The sequence below is a fragment of the Lepisosteus oculatus genome, chromosome 11 (assembly GCF_040954835.1).
Source record: "Lepisosteus oculatus isolate fLepOcu1 chromosome 11, fLepOcu1.hap2, whole genome shotgun sequence".
In the NCBI taxonomy this organism is placed as follows: Eukaryota; Metazoa; Chordata; class Actinopteri; order Semionotiformes; family Lepisosteidae; genus Lepisosteus; species Lepisosteus oculatus.
The window spans coordinates 6,845,890-6,859,392 of NC_090706.1; the positions used below are offsets into that span (position 1 = coordinate 6,845,890).

At 39.5% G+C, this 13,503-nt stretch overlaps 1 protein-coding gene across 3 annotated transcripts in view; it reads left to right on the top strand.

Annotated features, from left to right (window-relative positions):
* Positions 1–13,503, top strand: part of LOC102697294 (regulator of G-protein signaling 20-like) — a 148,938-nt gene that overhangs the window by 17,818 nt on the left and 117,617 nt on the right. For 2 of the 3 annotated variants that reach the window (XM_069195470.1, XM_069195471.1), the window contains exon 2: positions 822–930. The exons of the other annotated variant lie outside the window; for it this stretch is intronic. The gene's annotated coding sequence lies outside the window, so the exon portion shown is untranslated. The remainder of the gene's footprint in view (positions 1–821; positions 931–13,503) is intronic. 3 annotated transcript variants of the gene reach the window in all.

Here is a 13,503-nt window from a genome sequence, read left to right on the forward strand (position 1 = left end):
CCAAGCAGTTAGAAACTTGGTTTAATGTCTTAACCGTGCCAGTGAAAGGCTTCAGCATATTGTTTTGGACATTTTAGTCCAGAGGGCCAGGTGTGAGCTACTGTACAGGTCTGCAAGCAACCTTGCAGCTCCAACCTGGTCTCCCATCCCAGCACTGTCCACGCCCAGCCTTTCATGATACCTTTGCTGGAAAACCACCATACCTGTTAGGAGGATCTCCATCCCCCTTGTCTGGAAGCAAAAACGTGTTTTGTCTGCAAAGGTCTGCCTGCTAAGAGAAAATGATCATTTAGACTATTCAGACTGTCCTAAAATTGTTTTATGAGCACAAATAAATGTGTGACTCTCCTCTCCTTTACGGTGTAAGTTGAATGTCACCTTTTAGCATCTTTAAATGGAACATGCTTATGGTTATTTGTATAAACAGTGTCATGAATTCCCTTCAAAGTATTACACATTGACTCAATTACTGTATATTACAACATCTTGTAATGGCACCGGATTAAATCTCTCTTGACTATGGGTGTTTTTTTAATTGTTTTGGTCTTGCTTTAGTTTCTCTGATTCTCATTTTACAGCATCTCTAAAACCCGGTGTTTGTCTTGCTAGTGTCTGCACATACTGATAACACAGATGGATTTTAAACCCAATGAAAAATGCTGATACTTAAAAGATGCGCCTTTTGACAAATTACTTCTATCGGATGGTATTTCTATAATATATAGTTAGTTTCATTCTCATCACATTCGTTTGTCACAGGAAAACGGCACCCTAATAAACCATCCTGGCCTTTCTGTTTTCTGTCTTCTCATCTCTTTCAGGGTAATGAAGCAGAGGATGTGTATGAAAAGGCTGAAGAAAGATTAAAAGCGAGCAATGGAAATTCCTGCAAATAAGAGAAAGTATACAATCAATCAACCAATTGGTGATGTGAGTCTGATTAACTAAGGGGAGTTTAAATACAGTATTGCATGGCGGATTTGTATAATATATTCCTCACAAATGTTTTTTTAAGGAAAAGATTTATATGAAAACCTTCAGCAAGTTTTTGTGTCTCTCCCTCATCTTTTCTGTTTTGATGAGCAAAAATGCAACTTTTCATACGCCAAGAAATCCCCTGTAAGGGTCTTTTGTGTGAGGCCTTGTTTTTCCCCCCCCCCCCAATATCTGCCCTAGTATTCCTGCACATTGTTCTTTCCTTTTTATCAGGAAAAGTTTTTATGAATATGCTTTTAGCCACCATGCCAATGAAAGGCTTTTATTTCTCCTGATAAGCCAAAAAGAAGAAAGAGCTTGGAGCTGAAAGCAACAGCTACACAAAAAAATCTATTGTTTGGTGTAACGTAGCAATAGATGACTCATGTCAAACACATGTTTTGCACTTAATACTGTTATCTTAGAATTCTTTGAAAATGTTCACTGTGATTCTTATTTCAAGGTGTTACCCCATGGCTATTAATTTAGATTTTTATTATTGTGGTTAGATTACTTTTTACTAGTTTCAGCTCTCTGTCTCAAAGAGGACCTTTTGATTCAGAATATTTTATCTTATTTGCAAGGGCATATCTCACAATAACCTTTTCTTGAATTCATTTCCAATTCTTGAATCCATTGCCGGCTTTCTTTTGCTGAGAGACAGTGAAACAGGTCTGGACAGCAGCCTTGCTAGGGTCAGTTGTGCCACTGTCTGATTTAATGAGACCGCTTGCTTGCCTCATAAACAGTCCCGTATCTGGCTAACTAAATTTTCAAGATGTGTGTGTGATCTGAAAATTGATTGCAAATTAAACTGTAACTGTGTTTACAGATTATTCTGATAAGTACCCCTTTATATGCCTGATTTAATCTGTTCTCAATCACACATTGCCACCATTTGAGGACTGATTGGACCCCCTCCTGTCATAATGAACACACTCCCTCCTCCCAGACATGACTCAGAGTAATTTGAAGGCTAGGCTTTATGGATACAACTTGAAGGGAAGACCAATGCCAAACAGAACATACTAAAATATAAATATATAGAACAGGCTGAAGTATGTGTTGCAGAAGACAAAAGCCACAGAACACAATCAGCAGGTTCCAGCAGAAACTTTTTCTGTCTTCTAATCCCATACCTTCTTTTCTATTTGGTTTTGGGTTAATTAACATACAGTATTGATTTAAGCTAATGTGATGTTTAGTTGATTTTTTTTTTCCCGGCAACTTAAGGGCAGCTTTAAATCCTGTGTCTCAAAGTCCCCTGGGGAATATGAGATCCAATAGCTACCAATGAAAAGACGCAACTAAGCAAATATTACAGGAATTGATAAATGCTGAATCGGAAGTACTTCATGGCTGAGTCTCTGAAGGTGTTCCAATTGTCCTACCATCCTAATTACCACGAAACTGAAGTATTTATGGTTTTTGGCATTCGCCAGGGAATTTCTTGTTGTTAAAGCTCAAAGACCTAATGATACAGATAAGTACAGTGCTAATTAACCATTAGAATAAGCCACTATAGGATACAGTATGTGTTTTATCTCGTTGTGTAGTCTAGAGCCTTGCTCCCATCATGGAAGAAGAATCCAAGGTGATTGAATTGGCCTTTTCAGCTGTTTGTCACCGTTCAAAACCTTGAAAAGAAAATGAAGCACGTTTTTGGATGAGTATCTTTTAAAATGTTGGCAAATTGTAAATATATTGGCAAGCATTTCTACATTATTCACAAATGTCACCAGGCCTGAAATAAGTAAACAGCATATCAGCTACAGAGCCTGACAGTTAATTTTGTATGGTGCAGAGAAATTGCAATCACACCTGTGACAATGGGTAATTTCAAAGATCTATTTTTTTTATTATTGATTCCAAGCAGAATAAATAAGGCTTTTGGTATTATTTAAAATCCAAGCTGTTGGTTTGAGTTAATGATTGTGTAGGTGGGCCTTGATTGTTCAGAATATGGTGCTTAAACTTGAATGAGTATGTTATCAGATTTCCATATCTAGCCCTACATAATGATAGTCAATATGACGGGTAGATGAAAGAAGGAATACAAAACAGTTTTCTTTCCAGTAAAACCGAAGTTTCATGTTTGGCTGCATCAAGTTACTCAATCAGCAGTAGACATTTTAATATGAGTTGTCACATCCTTTTTGTGAGACTTTTGAGGCTGTTCCTTTTAGCAGTAATCTGAAATTCAATTATGGTGAGGTCTACAGGGAAATAGTCTCCACTCTACCCTGCACAACATCTGCCTGTGCTACAGCAAAACTGAAATATGTGAAATAAACCAAGGTGTGGTTGACAAGTAAAGAGCCTGAGCTGTTTTCCCAGCCTCTGGTTTCTGAAGCTGGTTCAGTGTACGAGTTGAGGATCCAAAGGAGCTTGAGATTGCTGATGTTCATAAAAGGGCATCCGACTTACAATGCACAGCAGGTCGGTGAAAAGCAAAAATAAAAATGATTTTAAATTTTTAAGATGGGTCTCGATAAAGTGAAGAGTTTCTTTTGATGTTCAGCATGGTTTATTTGAGGAAATATTTGAATAAAACAACCTCCAGAATAGAAGTTCAAATTTAAATTATTTTCTGCTTTATGTCTTATGAAATTATTTGGGAAACAATAACTCTGTACTTATTGGATGGTTTACTTTTTTTTTGTTGACTTCCAGTCAGGATAGGTCTCATCTTTACCCATCTAAATAGTCTCTGTTGTTCAGTTTTTTAATTAAGGTGGTTCATTGAGTTTGATTTGCAAGTGAGATTCAGCATAATTGCCCTTTTGCTAATCCCATTTCTTTAGCTGTACGGCTACCATGTTCAATTCTGGCTTTATATGTAAAGGGTAACGGGATTCCTGTGGTGAAGAAGGATTGTTGTGTCAAGAGGGAACACATACTGAGATGTAATGATCCAAATTACTTCGTCTGATTAGAAGAAGCTCAGTGCTACACCCAGCGGATATTAAATGTCCTGAGATGTTCTTTCCTGTTAAATCACAGTTTATCTGGACATGATTTCATTTCTGGTTACTGTACCAGAGAAGGTTAATGAAGTGATGTCTCAGCTTAGCTGTCTCTTCAGACAACACTCTGCATTTTTGTCTGATTTTAGCCCTGTAATATAATCAAAAGATTTTCCAAATTATACATTTTCAGCACCCAATGCAATATTAATCAGACTTACTAAATGAGAAAAGCTGAAAGCCTGTTATATAAACTATATTATTTAACTTGTTGCTACTATTTGAATAATGCATAGATTTATGTGTAGAGGCTGTGTGATTGGCATGAATTATGATGCGAGCATTGTTATGCAGGACATAAGCCGAGTAAAACAAAATAATAAAGATCAAAGGATTCTATATTTGGCGGCATGGTGGTGCAGTGGTTAGCATTTTAGCCTAGGGGCCCTAGGTTTAATTCTTGGGTTGCTGTCTCTGTGGAGTTTCTAGGATTTCCTCTGTTCACATGGGCTTCCTTTGGGTGCTCCAATTTCCTCCCATAATCCAAAGATGTACTGTACTAGTAGGTTAATTGGTTTCTGGGAAAATTGCCCTTGTGTGAAGGCATGCATGTGTGTGTCCTGCAAAGGACTGGTGGCCCGTCCAGGGAGTATCCACCCTTACAACCTGTTGTTAGCAAGGGTAGGCTCTGGCTTACCCATGACCGTCTATTGGATAAAGCGTTAGAAAATGGACGGATGGAGGGATTCTATACTTGCAGTGTACTGTATGTTACACAGAGCCTGCTGGGTTGTATTTATTAGTTATTTTAATTTATTTAAGATGTCTGGTTAAGTTGATTGTACATAAATACATTCAGATTAATAAACAGTACCCTGTACATACCTGAGAACAGAAGGATCAGTATACTAAGTGATTTTGTGTTTTCTCTTGGTTGCGAGAAAGTATGCTCTCTTACTCATGTAAAAGGTATTGGCCCGATCAATTCACATTGCCATTTCTGCTGCAGCAACTTGTGTATTCTCACTTCCCAAAGCTGTGTAGACTCAGGTGACTGTGGCTTTTCTGCAAATAAGCATTTGTGTTCGTGTTCATTGGGAGAACAGAGATTTTCCTGCAAAATCGACAAATGGCATTACAGTTTCCACACCGGTCAACATTTTCACTGAATGAGGTGTTGTGTCGAGCTTGGCAAATTTCAGCTCCAGCTGAGCCCACTAGAACGAAGCCGTAGGCAGAAGGAAACCTGACTGATGACACTGCCTGAATACGCCACAAAGTGCTCAGGACCTCGGAGCGGCTTTTAAAATTAGACTGATGGAAAATAAACGTTACCAGTGGGACTCTTCAGTGGCTCAGCCACCAGGAGAACAGTTTGGGCTTTATCGCCAGGAGGTTGCTGGTTCGAGACTTGGTTTATGCTGTCCCTGGCAGAGTGCTACCAGGAAGAGGTTAGCATTTGTCCACTGTGGCCCTGCTGGCTGTTGGAGAAACTGTAACTACGCCTACTTGCCAGACGCAATCTTCGCTCCACCAGTCAACACATACTGTACTCTTCTGTTGGCCACTGTGGCATTTGCAGCTTAAAATTGCCATCACAGTTGGGTATATTGAATGAGCTTTTGTGCAGGTCCTCATTCTCCCCATCCAGGACAGTAGTTGTACCGTAGATTTAAAGCATGGTCGAAGATAGAGGTATAACAGTCCAGGGGGGTGAAAGACCTCTTTTCTTGATTAAGCAAACATAAAACAAATCCATGATGACCCTTATTTGATCAATGCATTATTGATGTAGAATCTACAAAGTTTCTTGCTAGGCAAGATGTCTTGTAACAATAAAAAGCTCTATATTAATTTATTAGTTACCCAGTAATCTCTGTATGATAAGTATAGTAAAGTATAGTGGTTCTTGTGCTTTCACTCATTATGTTTATAACTGTAGGCCTCCTCGTTGACTACTATTATTCTATGAACCATCAGCAATTACAGCCTTGGAATTTTAAAAAAATAAGGGATGTTTTTCCTTTGAATACTGTCTGTTGTGTTGCTAATCAAAAAGAAAACAGTAGACATAATAAGCATGTTGATAAAGTTTAATTTTTGAGGTTACATCAATTCATCGCTGCGTGATGCTTTATTACAATAGGTCCAGAATGACGAGGCATTTTTTTATTACTGTATTTCATATGAATTTTTTTTAATAAGTACCTTGTCGTGTATGATTTGAAACATCGTTGTCAGTTGTGTCTTGCTGACACATTGGTGATTAATTGTGTGCTTTACTTATTATATCTGACTAATGAAGACGAAGGACAGTGACCGATAACAGTAATTTCAGTTATTGGAATGGCTAAGGCCATTTCTGTAATAACCTTGGATATCTGATGAGATTGGGAGTTGACTGATTCTTTCAGGAGTACTCTATTGCCTCTCACGATCAAGCATTTCAAGGAACATTGATCCAAGGGAGAGCTTACAAGGAGGAGTGGCATCACTTAGGACATTTAATTCTACCACATTACTATAAACTTTTGGATATCAAGCCATATTTCCAACCCAAAGGTTGCACAAGGAGGTTTTTTTATTTAATTAAAATTAATTCTCAGTGCTCTTTTGCAAAATCAGGTTCTTTCAGTACTACTGTATATGTTGTATACATACTGTATTTTCTATAAGCATTAAAAGTGTATTACAATTAGTCCAAACATTTACTGTCCAAACCTTTACTGGTAAAGAAAGAAAAACATACTCAAAGCTTATTCTTTCAAAGAGCCTTGTTATGTGTGAAAAATCTGTTTTTTTGTAGGGGGTATAGGGGTTGTCCATTTGTAACACCCATTACCGGTTGTGAAAATTGCAACTCAATTCATTCAGTTCAGGTTTCTGTCTGGGACTGATTCCAAAGTTTCCCATCCCAAGTTTCTTTACTTGTCTCCACCCTAGTGATCAATAAAAAAAAAAAATGATCATGTGTATGTTTTGGAAATGTTTTTGTTTGCACCAGGCAGAACTGCTCTCTGGCGGCGCTAATGCTGGTGTGGTCATGTTTCTTAGCGCAGCAGATGGTGCAGCAGCAGGTGGCAGTGTTCTCAGCAGTTCTCTGGGTAGATGGATTTCTATTATTAAGGAAAATGAACAGCAACGGCCACCTAAAGGATTTGTAGTCTCTGCACAAGCCTGGCAACAGCATTACTGTTGCAGTCATTAGTGCAGATGCATATTTCAATTTAAGCATGCTTTATGCTTGATCTGCACTCTTTAATAATTGCTTACCTTACAGTTGTATAGTTGATAATCTTTTTTAGCATCATTGACTGTCCAGTGTTCAATAACAATCATCTTCCATAGACCCTGAGGTGACTGATATGGCTGGTATGAGCTCTGCCCATTCTTTAGCAGTCTGAGCAGGTGTTGTCTTCAGAGATACCAGGTCATGTACTGATACCATGAAAAGTCATGGCTTTATCCTTTTGATGCTCGCACTGCTTCCTCGTTCTGACACCTCTGGATCACAAAGTATTTGGTTGTTCCCACATGTTCTTTCTCTGTCTGGTTCGGTTCAGGACCATGATCTTCTAGGAGTTGATATCAGTGTTGCGTTTCTTTTTGTCGTCCTTTAGCGTCTCTTTTAAATACTTTTATCTAGTGAAATTGTAATGGTCTGTTGTCAACTGTATGGTTGACTTTTTGGACAGGACCTGATAAATGGTTGTATTTTTAAAATAAAACTATGATCAGTGATAATTTTGTATAATCCTTTCTGGTGCCACAATGTGCAACAATGTGGTTAGCATTGCTTTATCACAGAACAGGGGCCCTGGGTTTAATTCTTGGGGTGCTATCTGTGTGGATTTTGTATGTTCCCCCATGTTCACGTAGGGAACTTTGATTTCCTCCCACATTTCAAAGACATACTGGTAGTTTAATGGGCGTCTTTAAAACTGGCTCTGGTGTGAGGGTGTATGGGTTTATATCAGTGTGTACCCTGCAGTGGGCTGGCGTCCCATCCAGGGTGTATCCATTGGTTGCCAGGATATGTCCTGACTCCCCCATGACCCTCTTTGGTTAGAAAATCAATGGATGGATAGTCCTTTACTTTCTGCCACACCTTTTGCCAGTTGGAGAACTTTCTGATTTGCCACATTTACTTGCTTAGTCTGTCCAGATTTGCCACGTGTACTGAGCTATAAACCTCTGGAACAGCCTAAACAGAATAATATACCAAGACACCTGCCTCATTCCCCTGTCTTTTTTAAGTTTCTGTGTAAGTCCAAACAGGGCAGTGAGTGGCATGTAAATGTCTAGACATCCAGGTTTCAGATTTGATGGAAGATGTTTGGTTGCGCGGGCAAAGAAACATTTTATTGTGTTGCCCTATCTTTGCTGAGTTGCTAGTACTGCTTGTTCTCTAGGAGAAAGTTGAGAGTTTGTGCAGTTTTTCGAAGGCAGGAGCCTGTGGTGAGCACATTGCTGGACTAGCTGCTAGCTGCAGTATTTATCATCACTAACAAATCAAATCATTGCGGATCAGCTTCTCTGCAGGTCAAGGAGGAGCAAAAATAAAACACTAATTACCACATCTTGTAGGATCAGTGTGGATGACGTGCCTGATGATAAACAGCAACTTATGATAAGGCAGGAGTATACCTCGTCATTGCTTTAAAACATCCTACAGCATTTGTGAGCTCAATATGCTTTGTTTTTTTTACTTATGAGGTTAATGAAAATAAGCGTTTTTGCTCTAGGTAGAATTCTGGTTATATGTAAATGCCATGCAACTGATCATTTCTTTCTTGAAAAAAAATTTTTTTTTTTAGTCAATGACTGTATTTCAAAATTAGGAATAGAATTAGAACAAGTAAATTCATAAGTTGTATCCATATATATGTTCTAATTTTTCTAAGAAAAAATAAATCTCTAGCTTTTCAGTGAATATATTATCATACAAAAACTAAAGGCGAGTGTGCTCCACAGAACTAAAGCCCTTTCCCAAGCTTGAATTCTGAGAAGTGGCTGTTGAAGCTTACAGAGAAAGGCTAGATGAGATTTTAAAAAGCAGCTTTGTTATAAAGATACCATTCGGTGCTGTAAGAGTTTCTCAATTCATCATGTTCTGATAATGATTATAAATGGACATCTAATTGCTTGTGCCACAATTCCTTCTATGCTAACAGAGATTTCATATGAATCTCATTTTCACATTAAAACGGCTTATCAAGCTCTATCTTCTTAAAAAGAGCCCATCTTCAATTTGAAGGAAAAATGTTAAAAATAGATGCTCTTTGGCAATATGATGAAAGTAAAAAGTAGGACTACTCACCTTGCAGCCCTTTTCAACACACTCCACTTCCACACTGATATATTCAGCTCTTTCATTGCTGTATTAATCATGCTAATTAGTAATTTAGTAATTAAAGTACTAGTTGAAACAATACTCTAGCCATATTATAGAGCATTAACGAAAAAAAGAGGATAAATGCTGTTTTTGTTTTGTTGTGTTCCTTTTATTTTTATATTATTTGTTATGAATATAATTCAGGTTCACAGCGATAATCGGACTGAACTCCTGATAGGGAGAGTTTGCATATACTGTTGACTTCTATGAAAACTCATGTTTTTGAAAGAAAATGCTATGCTTTTTTTTAAGCATGAACATGTTTGATAAAACTATCTCACCTAGTCACCCATTAAATGTCTACATACAACATGCATTCTGTTGCACAGCTGTTGAAGCAAATCGCCACCTATTGTTGTCTACTCAGCCCTAATAATCCATCCATCCACTTTAAAACTTATTCTTCTACTACAGAGTCACAGGAGAGCCAGAGCTGATCCCAGCAAGCAGTGGGCACGAGGCCGGTTACACCCTGGGTGGGGCACTAGTCTTTCCTAAGGATAGGATAGAGACAGACACCGTCATACCTAAAGTCAGTTCTCCCAGAAGCTAATTCACCTGTCAGTATTTTCTTGGACCGTGGCAGGAAACCCACAGGGACGTAGGGAGAACATACAGACTCCACACAGATAGACCCCAAGGTCCAGAGTTGAACCCAGGCCCCCAGGGCTGCGAGGCAGGAATGCTCACCATCATGCCGCCCAACCTTCATCTCTCCCAGAATGTGAAGTGATAAACTACTCATTTAAGTCGCAAAATGATCCAGTGGTCTCGCCGGTGCCATAAATGCACCCCAGTTAAAATGCTTTTCGACCAGCATAAATGCGCTCCTGAACACAATTATGGTGTAACTGTATGGAACACGAGGCAATAAATGTGATAATATACAGTACCACATTCAGCTGTAATGGCTTGCAGAGGGGGAGTTTCATGGGAAATGTTTGCAGTAAAATGACAGCTGAATGTGCCTTCTGTCATTGTACGTTTTGGACCCGTACACACAATGTCCCAGGTTTACCCTCCTATTATGTTGGCAATGCGGACACTGCAGGTAGATTTTAGTGGTAAGGATCCAGAAATTCTTTTTTTATCACTTTGGACTAAAAATAGTCCTTAAGTGTATGTGTACATATGTCTGCAGATGTTTATGTGTACATTTTGCATGTACTTATGTACATTTTTGTATGTGTACATGAGTATGTCTACATACGTGTATTTGTACTTATGTGCATATCTCTGTGTACTTATGCATATGTATGTCTCCTGTGTATGTATATATTTACATATGTATACATTTCTGTATGTGTACATATGTCTGCGTATGTACATATATTGTACATGTGCTGTAACAAGGCTGCAGGGGGAGGAGCCTGCGGCGAGCACCGGTATAAGTCCACGCCCCGTCTGCGGGAGGGCAGAGGAACCGATGTGAGGATAGCGAGAACCGAGAAGATAACAAAAAGGAAAAATACAAAAATGCGCTGTGATGTGAAGCGGCGCCCAGGCTGGACTTGTCCTGTCATAACAGGGTCCCGCCTGGAGGTAGACCCCCCGCTTGGCGGCGGGGACCGGATTGGACCTGTCCAGTCTAGCGGGGTCCAGTCTGGGTGAGCAGGAAGGAGTGCAGGGCCAAAAATCTAAAACTGAAACATGTGGAAAAAGGTCAGCCTGTCCCGGTATAGCCAGAGGACAGGACAGGCTAAAAGAAATGGAAGCAAAACAGCCTCACACTTGGGTTCAATCCTCTCCGGGACTGCCAGTGTAGAGATCCTCCCCTGCCCGGGGGTCGCCATTCTTGTCCTCCTCGGGGATGCTAATTGTTCCTTTAAAGAGCCCTCATAGCTAAAGCTCATCCTCAATCAGCCAGCGCAGCTATCATTAATTGCCAAGGTGAGGCGTCGCCCTTCCTCCAGGGCTCCACCTCCTCACTGACCCCACCCCTCACGTGTACGTGTACAAATACTGTGTGTGCGCATGTCTTCATATTGTATGTATGTCTATGTGTATATATGTGTATAACTATTACAATAGTTATTATTGGTTTTTATCATTTTTTAATTATTTCTTATAAATTTTGTGAGTATGTGAGCAATATCATTACAGGTCCTGTCTTCACAAAAAATCTAAACATGTTCAATGTTTTATATTTGAGCAATTGCTCTCAATTTTACACATAATGTAAATACACGTAGTGCAAGAACTGCAAGTATTTTCAGCTGTTTTTCATGGCCACAACTTGAACAATTGATCTTTGAAGACAGAAAAAAAATATTTAATGTTTTTTTTTTTTCTGGGATATTTCTCTTACGGTTACTGTAAAACATAAGAAATGTGATGGTTTACTCTTAATGCCTAAGGGGTTAGCTTAAGTTTAAGTCATAAGCCAGGCTTCTACTGTATACTGTATCTGAGGGGACATCATTCCATGCGGCAATTGCTTCTGCAGGTCTGTGGTACAAAAAAGGTTTGAAACAAAACAATATTGTTTTATATACTGTACTCTTGTCTTCATTGCTGCAGAAATTATGGCTAGCCAAAGCAATAACGTGTACAAGAATGATATCAGTGCCCAAAGCAAATACAGCCTAAGTCTTTCAGTTTACATCAGGAAGTGGTGGCACTGATTTGGATTAATAAACTTTCCTTTGGGGTATGAATCTTTCTCATGTGCAATCATAAATACTGCATGTGTTTTGATGCATGGATGACAAATATAAATGCCAAGAGGAACACCACATTGTACACAGTATACTGCAGTGTACTGAAGTAGTTTAAGTAGGTAGCTGCAGCAGCATGTGTAGGCTGCAAAGGCACAAGTAAAGGTTTATTCCTTGCTGAAAAGAGAGGAAAAGAAATACATTATAGCCAAAATGTTATGTTTCTTTTCTTCTCTTTTCAGTATGGAATAAACCGTAACTTGTTCCATACTGCACTGCATACAGGAATACAGGAACTAGGCTTTTAAGCAGTATTATTTGTATTAAAAGAACAGCTATACATCTGTCCTTAACAGTAATTAACATCATCATATGGTTAGGACAGCACAGCTGCCATGACAGTACCAAAGACCAAGTTCAATGCATTAATTTTTGTGGATGTTTGTTCGAGGAGCTCTGGAAAAGAATGGGGGGGAGAAAGAGCTCCTCTGTGTTCTTGGCGCTCACCCCTGTGTCCTGACTGTCCAAGGACAGAATAATCTGCTTCTATCGACGCTCAGACATCACTCATCATTGTGCTGACAGACTCCTGAAATCTCAAGGAGAGTCTTCAGTAAGTCATGTTTTAAGTTTAATGTGATGCTCAACAAGCCGTTGGAATCGGGAAAAGCAGCTTGCTTCCATTCTGACCATTGATTGCGAGTTTTAAATGAACTCGGTTTCTTTACATGGCCTAGACGTATAAATGGCATTGGAAGTGTTTGCCAAGGCACAGTGGTAGCATTTTTGCAACAGGAAAGTCAATTTTCACAGCAGTGCTTTATTACATATTAAACATCCCGATGCATAAACACATACAGTATAACTAGGCAATTTGGTCTAATGTTATTCTTGCTATTGTGTTGACTGACAAAGTGGCACTCAACAGACGCATATCAATAAACACCCTGCAGGGGATCAAATGAAAAAGGAAAGTTTTATCGGCAGTTTTCCCATTGTTCAGATTGGGATTGGCACTGCAGCATGTTTCTTACGGGCTATTTGGCACAGACAATCAACTTGTCACCAAGGAAGGAAACTGGGGATGCCCAGAGAAGTCCACAATATGGAGAACAAATACATTGCACACAGGCAACACCCTGTGAAAAGATGCAGGACCAGAACCCTACAGCTGTGAGCCAGCTACACCAACCACCACCCGCCCACGCCGCCTGCTTCATCCATCCATTTTCTCATCTGCTTTCTAACCTGACAGGCAATGGGCACAAGGCAGGAGACACCCTAGACAGGTCACCAGTCCATCACAGGGCACACACAGAAACGCACACTCGCACCAGGGCTGGTTTTACAGAAGCCAGTTAACGTACAAGCGTGTCTTTGAACTGTGTAAGGACTCCGGAGCATGGTGAAAATGCACAAACTCCACGCATATATTGTAGCACCCCAGGGATTGAACCCAGGGCTCCAACAATGTGAGGCTTTAATCCTACCCACTGTATCGCTTGTCCAC